The 14,431-nt window shown below is 40.1% G+C and overlaps 1 protein-coding gene across 7 annotated transcripts in view; it reads left to right on the top strand.

Moving 5' to 3' along the window:
* Nucleotides 1-5,354: 5,354 nt before the first annotated feature.
* The window catches only part of nrcama (neuronal cell adhesion molecule a), a 63,420-nt gene continuing 54,343 nt past the window's right edge, over nucleotides 5,355-14,431 (top strand). For all 7 annotated transcript variants that reach the window (XM_042217469.1, XM_042217458.1, XM_042217452.1 and 4 more), the window contains exon 1: nucleotides 5,355-5,603. The gene's annotated coding sequence lies outside the window, so the exon portion shown is untranslated. The remainder of the gene's footprint in view (nucleotides 5,604-14,431) is intronic.

The following is a 14,431-nucleotide window of genomic DNA, read 5'->3' as shown; positions in this document are numbered from 1 at the left end:
TAACACAAATAACTAACAGCCAATCACATGGCAGGATCTCAGTACAGTTAGGTTGCATGCTAAAATGTTTGAACTGAGCATTTACCCCTTAGTACCAACTGGCATTATTTAAACACCACAGCCTACCTGTGTATTTTCTAACCGTGTCCACCCCTTAATGACTACAGTGTAATCAATCTTCTGATGGGTGCTTCCAGGAGGATAACACACCTTGTGACAAATCTCAAATCATCTCAAACCGGTTTCTTCAACAGGAAAAGGAGTTTACTGTACTCAAATGAACTCCACAGTCACCTGGTCTGAATCCAGTAGAGCACCTTTGTACAGCAGCACTGTGTGCAGGAAATCTGCAGCAACTGTGTGATGCTGTCATGGCAATATGCACCACAATCTCAGAGGAATATTTCCAGCCCCAGTTTGTATAATTAAGGCGCTTTTGAAGGCAAATAAGGGTCCAATGAGTTCCTGGTAAACTGGCCAGTGAGTTTGTATAAGAAGTAAAACTTTCATGCTGAAGGTGCTGCAATTTATATCTCAAGGTTTAAGACAGAGAGTGGGTCAGGGTTGGCTGCATTTCTACGTTTTCTGTTTATGTAGCAAATTAAAAATGTTGAAATAATTGCTGTTGCTCTTTGCTGTTCTTACATATGTTTATTTACAGATAGATAGATGGGGAGATAGAGATGGAGATATAGAGACTTGGGTGTCTTTGACAAGGGTGGTCAAGAGAGACAAATGAGGTGAATGTGACATTAACACTCACACGCAATTTTCATTCTGTTCTCTTCGGTGTTAAAGGCCAAAATGCCAGGGTAGAGTGAAGTCCGCCAAGCACTGTTTACATGAAGCGTCTATATAAATAGTTCATACCACCGCACTATAGCAAGAGCTGTCTGTCTCTACGCCTCCTGTTCCTGGTGTTCCCTAGCAACTGCTTTGGTTCCCATTGACAATCTTCTCAACGTATGTGTGCCCACGTTTGCTTAAAATTGCCTCAGATTTTGGCAAAAATGTGTTACACAGCAGACCTGCTTTATTTCACTGCTATAGAAAGTCCTTTGGAACTTAATAAATGTGTCTCTTTGTGTTTTGCTCAGTGTTTGAAGCATGTGCCAAGTTTCTCCTCTTGTTTTCAAGTTCACGCTCTTGGCTTATGTGATTATCAGATCAACGTCTGCCAGGATCTGCCATCTTCTTATACAAACAAAAGTGTAGCATGTGACCAGATGTTGTTACAAGGTGACTGACTTCTCTTTTATCGTGGCTCTACTCTGTATTGAGATTCACAGCCGCCACCCCCTAAATGCGAGATTGCAATCTCTCAATCTAAAGTAGTTCCAATTGTGTGAGTGCACCCACGGGAAAAGGGGTTACAGGTTTCGAATTCCCTCATATGAATATGAATAAGGAAGAAAGGAGAAAAAAAAATGGCCCAGCACTCACTCAGTTTTTTTAAGTGTATTTCCTTCTCACGATTCCCTGGGTTGACACAGGGCGAGTACTTTGAACAAGTTCATATTCATGCTATCCCAAATTACATATGAACTGAACTGAAAAATCCAAATATGAAATATTATTTAAATCTTTGTCAGTATATATAGGAGAGGTAAGGAAAGAAGTACAATAGTGAGTATATGCAGCTATTTGTAAAGCACTGTGGAGGCTCTATCATGGTTTGGGGCTGCATTTCAGCCAGTAGTGCTTGGGATCTTGCTAATACAGGGCCAGTATTGCAGATACCAATACCAGCACTGATATGTTTAACTTATGCAGGGCTGAGCAGTCTGAAAAATACTTATGAGATGAATAATCACCAATTTTCACATTCTGAACACATTTTAATGGCCACTATATCACTGTGATATTTTTTTACTTTCCACTATAATGAGTTAACACAACAAAACAAACAAACATGTATTTCAAAACTGGGTTTTTCAGAGTATCATATAAATGTGCCTGGAATGTAAAGAAGCCCGTCTCCAAACCACTTTAGATCAATTTCTGTTATTAAAGGTATATTTTTTCATTTCCAAAGAAATAATTTATGCAACACAATTCAGTGGGCTACATACTGAACCTAAAGGAAAGAAACAAAGTATCGATCCAATACCAATACCAGCATTAGTATCGATACTATCAATATTTGCCCATCTCTAGCTCATACTGATGAGTGAGAAGAAGACTCTAGCTGCTTCTCTTCAGTGTAAACATTAACAGTGTGGAAATATATATCTGGTGAATGTTAAACATACACTGTCTTGCCATAATATATCCTGTCCTGTATAAACTGTTTTTAAATCATACAGTGGCACAGAGAAGCTCTGGTGTAGACCCCACTCCAAGTCCGACATATTTTGGCCTTAAAAGATGCTTGGTGATAGGAATACGATGGCTTTCCAGGACACAGAGAAAGCCTCTGATGCATGAAAATATGTTAAAGTACTGCTGCAGGAGTGTTTTTCCACTTAGTGGTGTGTCTGCCAGTAATGTCGCACTCTTAAAAAAATTTAATAAATAAATAATCTTGTCTCGCCATGTCTTTCACTGAGCGAAAACTGAGTTTGCACAGTGCCATTGCTCTCTGCATGTCTCTGTCAGCCAGTTAATATGGAGACACACCTGCGCACACACACACACAAACATCCTACTTGCCCTGTGGAAATGTCAGACATCAGTGCCTGTGCCCACCGTTTCAACGTCTGCACGTCTTTAAAAGGATAATATCAGTCACACCCGTGAGCTGGTGCACAACATTCTCTCTGAGGTTTGAATGTACATGTACAGACACAGCAGCATATTTTTCATCTCACATTAAGTTGTGTTTGTTTTGGTGGTGGCCTTCCCTCAGGCCTTGTCACCATTACTGCACGTTACAGCACTCTGCACAGTGGTGAAGGCTAATGTCCCTCGGCCCAGATGAGTGTTACTTCATGCACATATCGTGGACAAACTGTACGTATATCCTTTTTCCCCCTAAACAGTGTTGATGATCTGAGCCTGCCCTGTGGGAAGCTACATATGATTAAGCCACAGCTGCAAACTCCAAGCTCACTGTTTTTCTTTTTGCTGACATATAATGGTGAAAATACACTTCTCAGAATAATTAAAGGAACACTCTAAAAACATCAGATCTTTATGGGAGAAAAACCTCATGCTGGATATTATACTGATATGGACTGGATAATGTGTTGGGAACAAAAAGGATGCTACAACATTTGATAGAAATTAAAATGATCAACGTATAGAGGGCTGAATTAAAAGAGACTCCAACCATCAAATTGCAAAGTTGCATTGCAGCAACTCAAAATGGTATTCAGTAGTTTGTTTGGCAATAGATGGTGTCCCAAGGAATCCGATCCCAGATATGAACCAGGGCATCACTGAGTTTCTGGTCAGATTGAGGTGCATACTATTGCCACGGCTTCTCCAGACTCTTTCATGTCTGGACATGCTAATTCTGGTATTCTATGGCAAAACACACGGTGCTGGGTAGTGAGCACAGCGTCCTAGAGTAGCGGTCCCCGAATTGAGGCTCAGGAGTGAAATGTATAGTTTTCAGGGTTTTTATCTTTTTTTTAAAAATAGTTTTTATCGTTAAATGGGTTTCCCTGGGTCTTTTCCCATGTGTTATGAATAAATCTTCTTTTTTGGTACTGTTACAGCTTTTATTTTGTTGTATTTATCCGCGACACCTTAAAGGCCTTGAAAATATCGTTGGACATAAACCGGTCTGTGGCGCAAAAAGGTTGGGGGCTGCTGTCCTAGAGGACGTCGGGGCCCCAAGCCACCCTCAGGAAGTCTGTTTTTGATTCTGACACTGACTCTAGACCAGGGGTGGACAACTCCAGGCCTCAAGGGCCGGTGTCCTGCAGGTTTTAGATCTCACCCTGGGTCAATCCACCTGAATCAAATGATTCAAGATATGCTGAGGAGGTAATTTAGCCATTTAAATCAGCTGTGTTTGATCAAGGATATATCTAAAAACCTGCAGGACATCGGGCCTTGAGGCCTGGAGTTGCCCACCCCTACTCTAGACAAATGCAAAGCTGGTGAAAAAAATAAAAGTGGCATCCACCTGTAGCCTAAAGCTATTTCTGTTATAGGAGTTGTGTCATTGTTGCTCCTTTTTCAGTAACAGCAAAGCAACTGAAACTGATTAGCACCCCTCTCTGCTACTTAACTGTTCACTTCATTATACCATAAGTTTAACTGCTTACTCTGATTGAAAAGTGTTCCTTTTTTTTTAGTAGCGTATGTAGTGATGGTGAGTGAGAGAGAGATAGTGAGTCTGTAGATTACTGGTGTTGATGGCTGCAGTCTATAGAAGACATACTTCCTGTGTCCCTGACATGACACGACCTGAGTTATGTGGGATAGGTGAGGAGTGTTCACGCATACAGCTGTCATGTGAGAAGAAGGATCTGCAGTTTAAAATATGTAGTGGGATGACGGGCCAGTAATGAAAATGTAATGTGCAGTGGAGTGTTTGACACTAGCAAGGCCTTGTTCATATCTGTATAGGCCATCTGTCCAGTCCAGGCACGTGACACTGGGAAACATCTATTAGCAGCACACTGTGTTAATTTTATACTGAATGGAGACTTTTGAAGGTGCCAGTGAAAAACACTGGCAGCAAAGCCAACGTAAGTGCCAATGACTAAACTGCTCAATGTCTCAACATCTAAATCTTGCAAATGTAAGGTCTTTAAAAACAAGAGCCAAAACTATAAAGCAAACAAAGCTTAATGATGATTTACCAAAGTAATGGTTTCAACGTTTTAGAAATAAAGCCTTTACATCCCGGCAGGACTGTTTGTTTCACGCACCTTCGCCCGCAGGCCCCTCTGCTGCGCTCATTAAAGAGGGGTCGCTGTAGTTGGGTGTTTTTTTGTTGTTGTTGTTGTTTTTGTTGTTGTTTTTGTTTTTTTTAATCTGCGTCACATTGGTAACGACTGAAAACATTAAAGCAAAGGAGTCTCACTCTGATTTAAAAGAAAATAGTCTTCTTTTTGTGAGGTTTTAGATTACTACTAGTTTATATTAGACTAAAATTAATAGATTAATAATATTAATTAAGTACCTGACAGAGTATTTACCTGCCTTAGAAAGCCGACTAATCATATAGGGAGTCTGTGTTACCTTATTTGACAGAAATCTTAGCTTTTACTGTTGTTTCTCCATTACGATGAAAACATGCTGATGAGCTTCTTTTCCTGCTGGGGTAAATGGCATAAAAGTTTTCATGGCATGTAGGCCTTGTTTATACAATGTTTAAAGCACAAAGTCAAATGTTAGGCTAAAGCTTGGTCCCTTTTTTGTGAGAGGAGTGCGTCATCCTCTCTGAGCGTAGACGATCTCTGTCGCTGCTGGTTTTGACAGCGGTAGGGGAGCTGCTGGGGAGAGCGGAGGACCCGTGTGGACCACAGCTTGCTGTAGCAGCGGCTGAATGGGGGGGGGTGCGGACACGCACCAGCCGGACACAGACTCTGAAACACACACACCTACCCACAACACACACGCGCGCCTCTCTCAGCCTTTTCAGCAGCATCAACACACATTTCACTGACGGGGTGGAGGAAACAACAGTCGGGTTGTAGAAAACGGTGAGTGTTTCTCATCTCTTTTGCTTCTTTAAAGATGGAGTGGGGGGTGTGAAGGAGGGGGGGTGTCTTTATTCTTTCATCCCCCCCACGACATAATAACGAATAATGGTGCAGCGAGTGTGTCAAGTCTTGTCATCTGCCGCGATGTCCCTGTGATGCTGGCTGGTCCAGGATGCCCAGGTTTGCGGTAACACAGCAATATGGACGCCCGGTATTATTTTGGATGCCGCCGATTATGAGGCAGACGTTGCAGTGCGTGCACTAGCCGCACTGCATCTTGAGGAGCAGTAGCATCAAAGCCACAGGAGGGGAGGGAAAGCGGTTTGTCGGTGGGCCCTGGCGTTGAATGAAGCTGCTGGTGCAGCAGGGTCGGTGCTGCCGGCCGGTGCGGGCAGGCCCGTGAAAGCGCTGAGCGGATTACTTGATGTCTGCTGGTGATGCTGCCAGCTGTAGCTCAGCTCCCCCCTCCATCCTCCCGGTGTCATTTCAAGTGTTTTGACTTAAAGGGAAGCTTAAGCCGCCCTTGATTTCATATCGGAGATTTTGAGATGTAGGGTAAGAGCTCGACTGATTATAGTCGATAAAACGAAACCATTATACATGAGTTTGGAGGACAAAGGCACAGAGACGAGGACAGCCTTTAATATTTTTCAAGATTTGCTTGAAATATACATCAGCAGTCATATTAAACCCAATCTTATTATTATTACTACATCAGCTAAAAAAATGTTGTTCACCTTGCCATATAATTGTAATAGTAGCATTTAGCAGTCCTTTGTCATTAATGATTAGTGAATATTACTGAGCAAATGTTGGCCATGTTCTAATGAACTTGTGAGTTGGAAGTTTGTTAAAGTGTAGACAGTTTAAGACAAAATGCTGTAAAATGTAGAAATCTATGATTCTCAGTGAGTGCACCTGAATACTGCAAAATGTGCATTTAGAAATAAAGAATACTGCAGTCACCGAAGGATTAGACAGCACTCCAGCATCAGTAGGAATGTGAGCGTTTCTGCCATTCATCTAGACGTATTGCAATGGTTATGTGAGTGCTTTGTGTGTTTGCACTTTGTTAGAATGGTGTGATGCAGTGTTAAGGGTTAATTAGCGATGGGCCATGATGGTGTAGATGCTGTAGTGATCATCTGCATGGAAGGAAATGTGCAATACAGCAGGGAGTTGTGACAAAGCTGATGTCCTGCCGCAGTCCAAGAAAGACAAGAAACTGAGTTTAGGGCACACTGGGGACGACGTGTGATTTTACTGTGGGGATTATGGTGGGCATACTAAAAAAATAGTATAATGCATCCAAACAGCTGTCAGTATTATATATTAAAGCGTAGAATCAATACAGAACATTTCTGCTGTTGTATAGATGTAGGCAGGATGAAAAGTAAATAATTGTTTAAATTCTACTAGTTCTGACTGTAATTTAACAGACAAGTTGCTTACAGTGTGGGATTGCAGATGTGAATGTGTTGGAAACTGTTCTGAAGCTACAGTGTGGTCTGTGTCTGTGGATGAGATGAAGGTGGAGCTGAATAAACAGAACGTATTTGCTATAACAGCACAAGTGTGGGAGAAAAGTTAATATAGCATAGTATCGCAGTATTTTGCATGACGGTGTATCGATACAGGAACACCAAATAGCAGTATTTTTTAAAATAAATTTGATTTCTCTGTGAATATTATGAACAAGAGGGCTCATCTCATGCACCGCTATCCTGGGGTAATGTTAGTTGAGCAAATTTACTTTAAATCTGCTCAGCCGAAAAACCGTCCCACTGCTGCCTCCTAATTCAGAGCAAGCTAATAGTTCAGTCACCAGTTTTGGTTGTAATTGCACAGGTTGCTTGATAGGAGGCAACATTTCTGCAAACAGATGCAGTTTGACATAATTGTAACAGTTAAATGTGAATATCTGTCTATGTAGATATGATAGACAGAAATGTAGATAAGAAATATATGTAGATAGAAAATATGGGATTTTTTGACAATTTATCACAGTTAATTGTTGTATTATCAGGAAGAAATTGCATGAAATTGCTAACATGATCCCATTTGATTGCAGACTGATATCTGATTGATATCAGATATCACCAAATGTTGATATTTTATTAAATAAAATATCATATCATATCATGAATGAACTATTGTGATAGTGTTCTGTTGTGGGATTTCCACCTCTACATACTATAGACTCAAATGTAAATGCAATGTATTGTAAATGACTGCAACCCTGATTTGCTTATTCATTGTGATTTCAAGGAACTGAGCCCAGTGTCCCTGTTATGCAGTGAAAAACAAACAAACAAGCACTGCTCTTTGCGTAGTGTTTAATTAAATGCATACATGCTTGTTCTATATGCTGCAGAAAGTCACTAGTGACTTCCACACCTGGCTGCAAAACAGTCCATGAGTGGGTAGAATCTTTTTGGAGGCAATAAGAATGGCACTGTGTGTCACTGCAGAATTTAAAGTGTGAGTTTTGTGGGGGTTTTCCTTGGGGTACTAACATTTGCAGCGTGATTCAATATGACTTGATGCCGTGTGCCCACTCTGACCCAGGGGCACCACCAAGGGGGGGCCAAGGGGGGCACTGGCCACACCCAAAATTTGCTAGCGCCCCTGGCATGACTATCCAAAGATGGTAATAATTTTAGTAAATGTGAGCACAAGCGAGAGGAAGACAGCCTACAATGAGTTGAAACATTAACTTGTTATTTATTACTACATATGCAGTTTTTGTCATTTGTATTGTGTCACTTTGTACATCCCTCACGATCTTCTGTTTTTGGTGTGCCACCCCAATATTTTTGTAGCCCCCATATGGTCACCCCTATGAAAAAATTCTGAAAAAATTGACCCTGCATAGGAAAGTACTTTAGAGCACAGAAAATATTTGCAGGTTTAATAATTGTTGCAGTGAACAGGAAGCCTATAATTGTGCTGTGCGAGGCGGCACCAGAATGCTAATATCAACCTGCTAACCTACATTTCGAAAGCTCCAGTCAGCATTTAACTCTGTTCTTTTATAATCTCCAGGAAAACACAGCGAGAGCTAAGACTGCAAGAAAACATATCTAACTTTAACTGCCTTTAAGGTTTTAATTTCTTCTAAAACGTACGTGACGAAGCTCTCTGCAGTTATACGATCTCCTGCCAAAGCCAGCCCATGTTAGGTCACTGAAAAAAATACACAGGTGAGAATTAATAGAGAAAAAAAAAAAGATTGTACACAGTTGTAACTGACAGGTACCGAATTATATTAAAGCTTTTCACTGAAAACATTTTGACAAGTCAGAGCAAGGAAAAGCACAGGTTTGAAAAATGAAATGAAAAGTCTGAACTACATCAAGACACTTGAATATAACAGTACCGCTATTACATATCACCTCAGCTTTTATATGACGAGTCAACAATTCCTTCAGGTCCTTTTCTCTTTATTTAAAAATGTTACCTAAAATAATCTTCTCTTTTAAAAGTAGCGAGCACCGGGTTTGTTTAAATGTTCTTGCAGCTGTAAATAGTGTTATAATAGTAGTACTATAATTGTTATCCCATGGCATGGCAGGTGTTGCATGTTGGCACTGTGGGCATGACTGCTGTTGGTGAGCTTTTCCCCCATGAGACATCAGACGACATACCTCCAGTCTCCTGTGAAAACTCCCCGGCCTGTCAGAGCAGTGCCAGCACTGAGCCATTACTCATGGCAGATGCACTGTCACCATCACTCTCCCGCTCTCCCATTTATCCACAGCCCATTAGACGAGAAGTCAGGCGATGGAGCTCGAAGTTTTGGTTTCGGTGTATTCTCATTCTAACCTCTGTCGACTTAAATGATCGAACGATCTATAAACCAGAGACAGGTATGATGTTGTTTTCAGACTGATTGGGGATCAGGGTTCAGGTCAGCTTCCTTATATAACACCAAGGATTTAAATTAGTTTCATTCTCTGAAAAGGTTTTCTTTTCCATAGTATAGCTGTGATTAGAGCTTGAGGTTATTACAGTGGAAAATAACCTCAAGGAAGAATTACAGGCATAATTAGGTCAACTTTTAAAACCAGAAAAATGAATGAAGAAAGAATATATGTGCATGAAGCGAATGGCCACTTTGTTAGATACACCTGTTCAACTGCTCATTAACTAAATTATCCAAACAGCAAATCACACAGCGGCACTTAGTGTATTTAGGTATGTAGACATGATAAATGTGACCTGTTGAAGTTCAAATTGGGATTCAGAATGGGGAAGAAAGGTCACTTAATTGACTTTGACAGTAGCATAGGTGTTGGTGGCAGACTGGCTGTTCTGAGTATTGCAGAAACTGCTTATTTACTGCGATTTCCCCCACACAGTCAACTCTATGGTTTACCAAGAATGGTCAGAAAAAGAGAAAAAAATGCATGAATGCACCTCATGTTAAACCTTGAAGCAGGTGGGCTATAGCAGCAGAAGACCACAACTGGTACCACTCAAGTCAGCTAAGAAGCTGAATCTGAGGCCATGGTTTGCACAGCCTCACACACACAGCCTACCCGAGTGTTGTTGCTGACCATGTTCATTCTATCTGAAGCCTTCAACCATCTTCTGATGGCGACTTCATTGCAAAATGGTGCCCTGAAAATGAAATCAACTCACTGCACTCAAATGGCCTCGACACTCACCAGATATGAATCCAATAGAGCACCTTTGGAGAGATGGAGGAGATGCATACTGTGGATGTGCAGCCAACAAATCTGCTGCGCCTGTGGGATGTTGTCATGTCAGTATGGACCAAAATGTGTGAGGAATGTTTCCAGCACCTTGTTGAATTTGTGCAATTAAGAATTAATATTGAAGGCAAACGAGATCCAACCTGTAAAGCAAAGTGCAACTAATAGTAATGATGAATTAATATAGTACATTTAATTTAATTTAATTTTTTTTTTACTTTGCCATTTTTTAGGTTAATGTGATTTAATTAGTGACAAAATAATATGTTAGCATTATTAATACATTTGCAATTTTTTTCATAAACTTAATAGAATCCCATTGAAAAAAATTACACTTACCGTTTCCTAATTTCAGATGTCTTTGAATTCCCGTTCTTGTTCTAACAGATCCAATTATTTCATGTAAAAATAAAGAAAAACATTGTAAAAATTACATTTTATAATCATAAACTTTGAAAAATAAACTTCTCTGTTGATTAGTTGTTAAATTCAACTGGAAAAACATACAAGTATCCTACTTTAACTATTATGAGGCTCCCATAGGAGAGCTTGTACATTATTACCTCCAGTATGTATTTGATGTGTCAGTTTTCTTTCAGAATTGGTGTTTAATATATTGAACTTGGAAACAACAAGGAAACATTGCTTCCTTTGTTAAATTCGTCTACAGAGATTTTTTTTTTTCTTGCCAGTACTATATAAGAACAATAAAGTATTCAGGTGCACATACTAATGAAGTCACAACAGGAGCATCTTGGGGTTTTGTCTTCAGACCGGATTTACTCATTCGTGCTGTGGAAGCTGCAGCCGAATTAACACAATTAGCATCATAGTATATCATAGATCCTTCGGTACTCTGTGGGTTAATAGCACCCTGCGGCGATGGTGGGGTGGGGGAACATAAACATCACCCCTCATCTTTGCTGTACCGCTTGGCTCATGGCTGAATGTGTCTGGGTGGTTGTTTTCATTAACGAATTGGAACACATGAAAATTAGCATCAGTGGTTGAAGATTGATGAATTAGAGAATGGGGACAAGTTAAAGCCAGGGCGGGAGGGTGACACGTAGCTTCTGCTGGAAGGTCTCTGACAGAGCAGATGCTAGTGTTCTCCTCTCCTTTTTTTATACAAGACAGATGGTTTTGTAATTGAGTGTGTGTGTGTGTGTGTGTGTGTGTGTGTGTGTGTGTGTGTGTGTGTGTGTGTGTGTGTGTTTTCCATTTTTGGAATATGATGTTGTTTCGGGAAGATGGAAGAGACCCAGTTTTGCTCAGTGAGGGGCTTTGAGGACTACAGCAAATAAGCTGTGTGGTGTCAAGCAGATCTGATTTTCTGCAAGACTAAATTCAAGTATTTGATGTCTTTGCTAACATAAACACCAAGCTAGAGCTTAAATTAAAAACAGAATCTCCAGCTAAGGCAGGGCGATATCTTGATTTGCCTTGATATCTTTGATTGTGTCTTGTTTTGTGATCAACTCAATAAGTTGCATCGTTCCAACTGTCGTAGGGTAGACAGTGAGCTAGAACCAGATTTTCATTTAAACAAGATTTTCATTTAAACAAGCTAGACATATGAAAATGGTGTCTATTTGCAGCTACCAGTAGGCACCCCCTCCTAAACCTACTTGACCCCTTTGAAAATGAGATGTTATATCTCAAGAGGCTTAATGCATTTTTAACTGCTCAGCAGACTGCATTCAGTGATAAACATTCAGGTTATGAAGGAGATATCTGATGGTTTTCTTAAAGAACTTCTAAATCTCCAGTGTTGAATGCCATGGATAAGCTGCTCATGCAGGTTTGAAGCATGTTCTTTATGTTGTACAAAAATTGTATTTTAAACCAAACTGTGATATTTTTCCAACTTTAATCAAGTGGTTTTAATTCAGAAAACAACGACGATCTAACAGCGAGTTAGATCAAAATACAAAATACTAAAGTCCAAAAGACAAGTCTTGAACTTATGTGCAGCTTTGAGAGTTGGTTAATTTACTCCTTTTCCACATATGCAGTCTAATTTTATGAACTTTGTTGCCATAGAAAAACAATGGCTAACTTTTGATTACCTGAGAGAATGAAACCAGGTCTTATTATGCAGAGACAGCCACCTACTGGCACTATGAGACTGATAATACTAGATAACGTCTATTCACTGGGCTGACAACATCCAAACCAAGTGGCAGGGACTGTGTACAGAGTTACACACAGAAAACAATATTGTCCTAACTGATTTATGGGCAGGCTGATATTATTGGCTAATATTAAATATTTGCCAATTTGTTGGTGTTTTTTAATGTAAATAATTTAACGTAAAGAAGAGCAAGGAGAAACACCATTCAACCATGTTATAAGGGTTGATGTTGCATACTTTGTCCACAAGACAATACATGTTTGGAATGTCACAAAGACAACAACCAGTAAATCCAAGCAGAGTCAGGCAAAGCATATATCTCTATCTCTATATATATATCAGATTTTTTACATCACCAATTATCAGTATTGGTATCGTTCATAAAAAACCTAAATTGATATTGCTCTGCAAAAAAACCCACAGCTACAGTGCAGAGAGCTTAGAAAGCCTTTTGTGGAATTTGAAAAAAAAAAAAGTTAAAAATATTTATTAATTGAATTATGAAAGGAAATGAAAGGTAAGGAAAGAGAAATGGGAAGGCACAATGCTGGAGAATAGAGTGAAGGAGCACAACAAAACTAAGATTAATAAAAGGATGCATGGCATAGCAATCTTGAACTCCTGGCTCACATGTATACACACATATTGAATCCTGCATGTGTCCACTAATATAGTAACACAACAATCAAGGCTAAACGATAATCAATAATGACTTTTATTTGCCCCTGTCACTATCTGCCCCTCAATATTATTTCAGGCCCTTTTGAATAGAAAGCAATCAGTAAGTGTGACCCTGCTTGTAGACTGCAGGTGAGTTGCTTGTGGGGATCAGGTGGGCAACAGATGGTAGAGTGGGTGAGAGCAGATGAGTTGCCAGACTGGTGGTAGATGTCACTTGCTGAGTGTAAAAAAAACAAAACAAGTCCAACATGTATTTCTGAAGGGCTGATTTGATTTCATATACTGAGACATATGCACAGTTTATTTAGATACGATTATCTTCACAACATAGCAGATGTCTCCAGATCTCTTAAAACCACATAGATTTCCACTTCTGACAAACTGCAAATTCTTCCAGTTCCTCTTATCCCTGAAGTTTTTAAAATATACTGTTAAGGAAACAAAGGAAGCATGCTCAAATCCCGGCGGTGTGAGCTTAATTCATTGTATAGGCAGCTTAAAAATAAAATTACCCCCAGGCAGCCGAATCTTTGTCACAGCTCTAAAATGATTAGTAAGGATTTAAGTCAAAGAAGCCATTAAAGAACCTCTTTTATCGCACCAGACATCCAATTGGTTCAAGGCACCAGCATCACATGACAATTGTGAACCAACCAGCCTTAACAATGACTATTAAGGCTGTATTTATAGGGTATAATTGAATCTGGCAGCTTTTCACTACATATGCAGCTGCAAATAACTGCATCATCACTTTATATAGGAGTGGAGGAATTTTATCCTAAAGTTTTCATACTTGATTTGCAGAGTGTGTAATTATGCATTGCTTTTTAAGCCCTTTCACTGACCTGAATCAGACAGTGCTCTTACCACACCTACACCAGCCCGAGTAGCCTACACCTGCATGGAAGACTGGAGTCGTTTCCTCAGGAGAAAGTGAGCCCGGTCCCAGTTGCTCGTGGGGGTTACTCTGAAATGAGCGTCTGCTAATCGTCAGTATAGGAGTGGTAGAAGTGCTTCGGTTCAATGGAGCCAGCATATGTCCTCAACCCTGCTTGTCTGACCTCAGAGAAAGTCTCTTCTGAGCACTCCCTCAGTAAGAGTCCTCGGCTTGCACTCAAAGAATGGCTTTGTGGAGAAAAATAAACTGTGCAGTGAGCAGATGAGCAGGATCGAGAAGACAAGCGGTTCTCAGTGTGGAAAAGCTATCCATCAGCAGACTGATAAACCTATTAAAGACCCTCAAGTTTGGCCTTGATGATAAGAGATAAAAAGAAAGGCATCTGTCATGTTAATAT

Source organism: Haplochromis burtoni, unplaced genomic scaffold (assembly GCF_018398535.1).
Source record: "Haplochromis burtoni strain Fernald_Lab_line unplaced genomic scaffold, NCSU_Asbu1 Contig_14, whole genome shotgun sequence".
Lineage (NCBI taxonomy): Eukaryota > Metazoa > Chordata > Actinopteri > Cichliformes > Cichlidae > Haplochromis > Haplochromis burtoni.
This window is presented reverse-complemented; position numbering and strand designations above follow the sequence as displayed.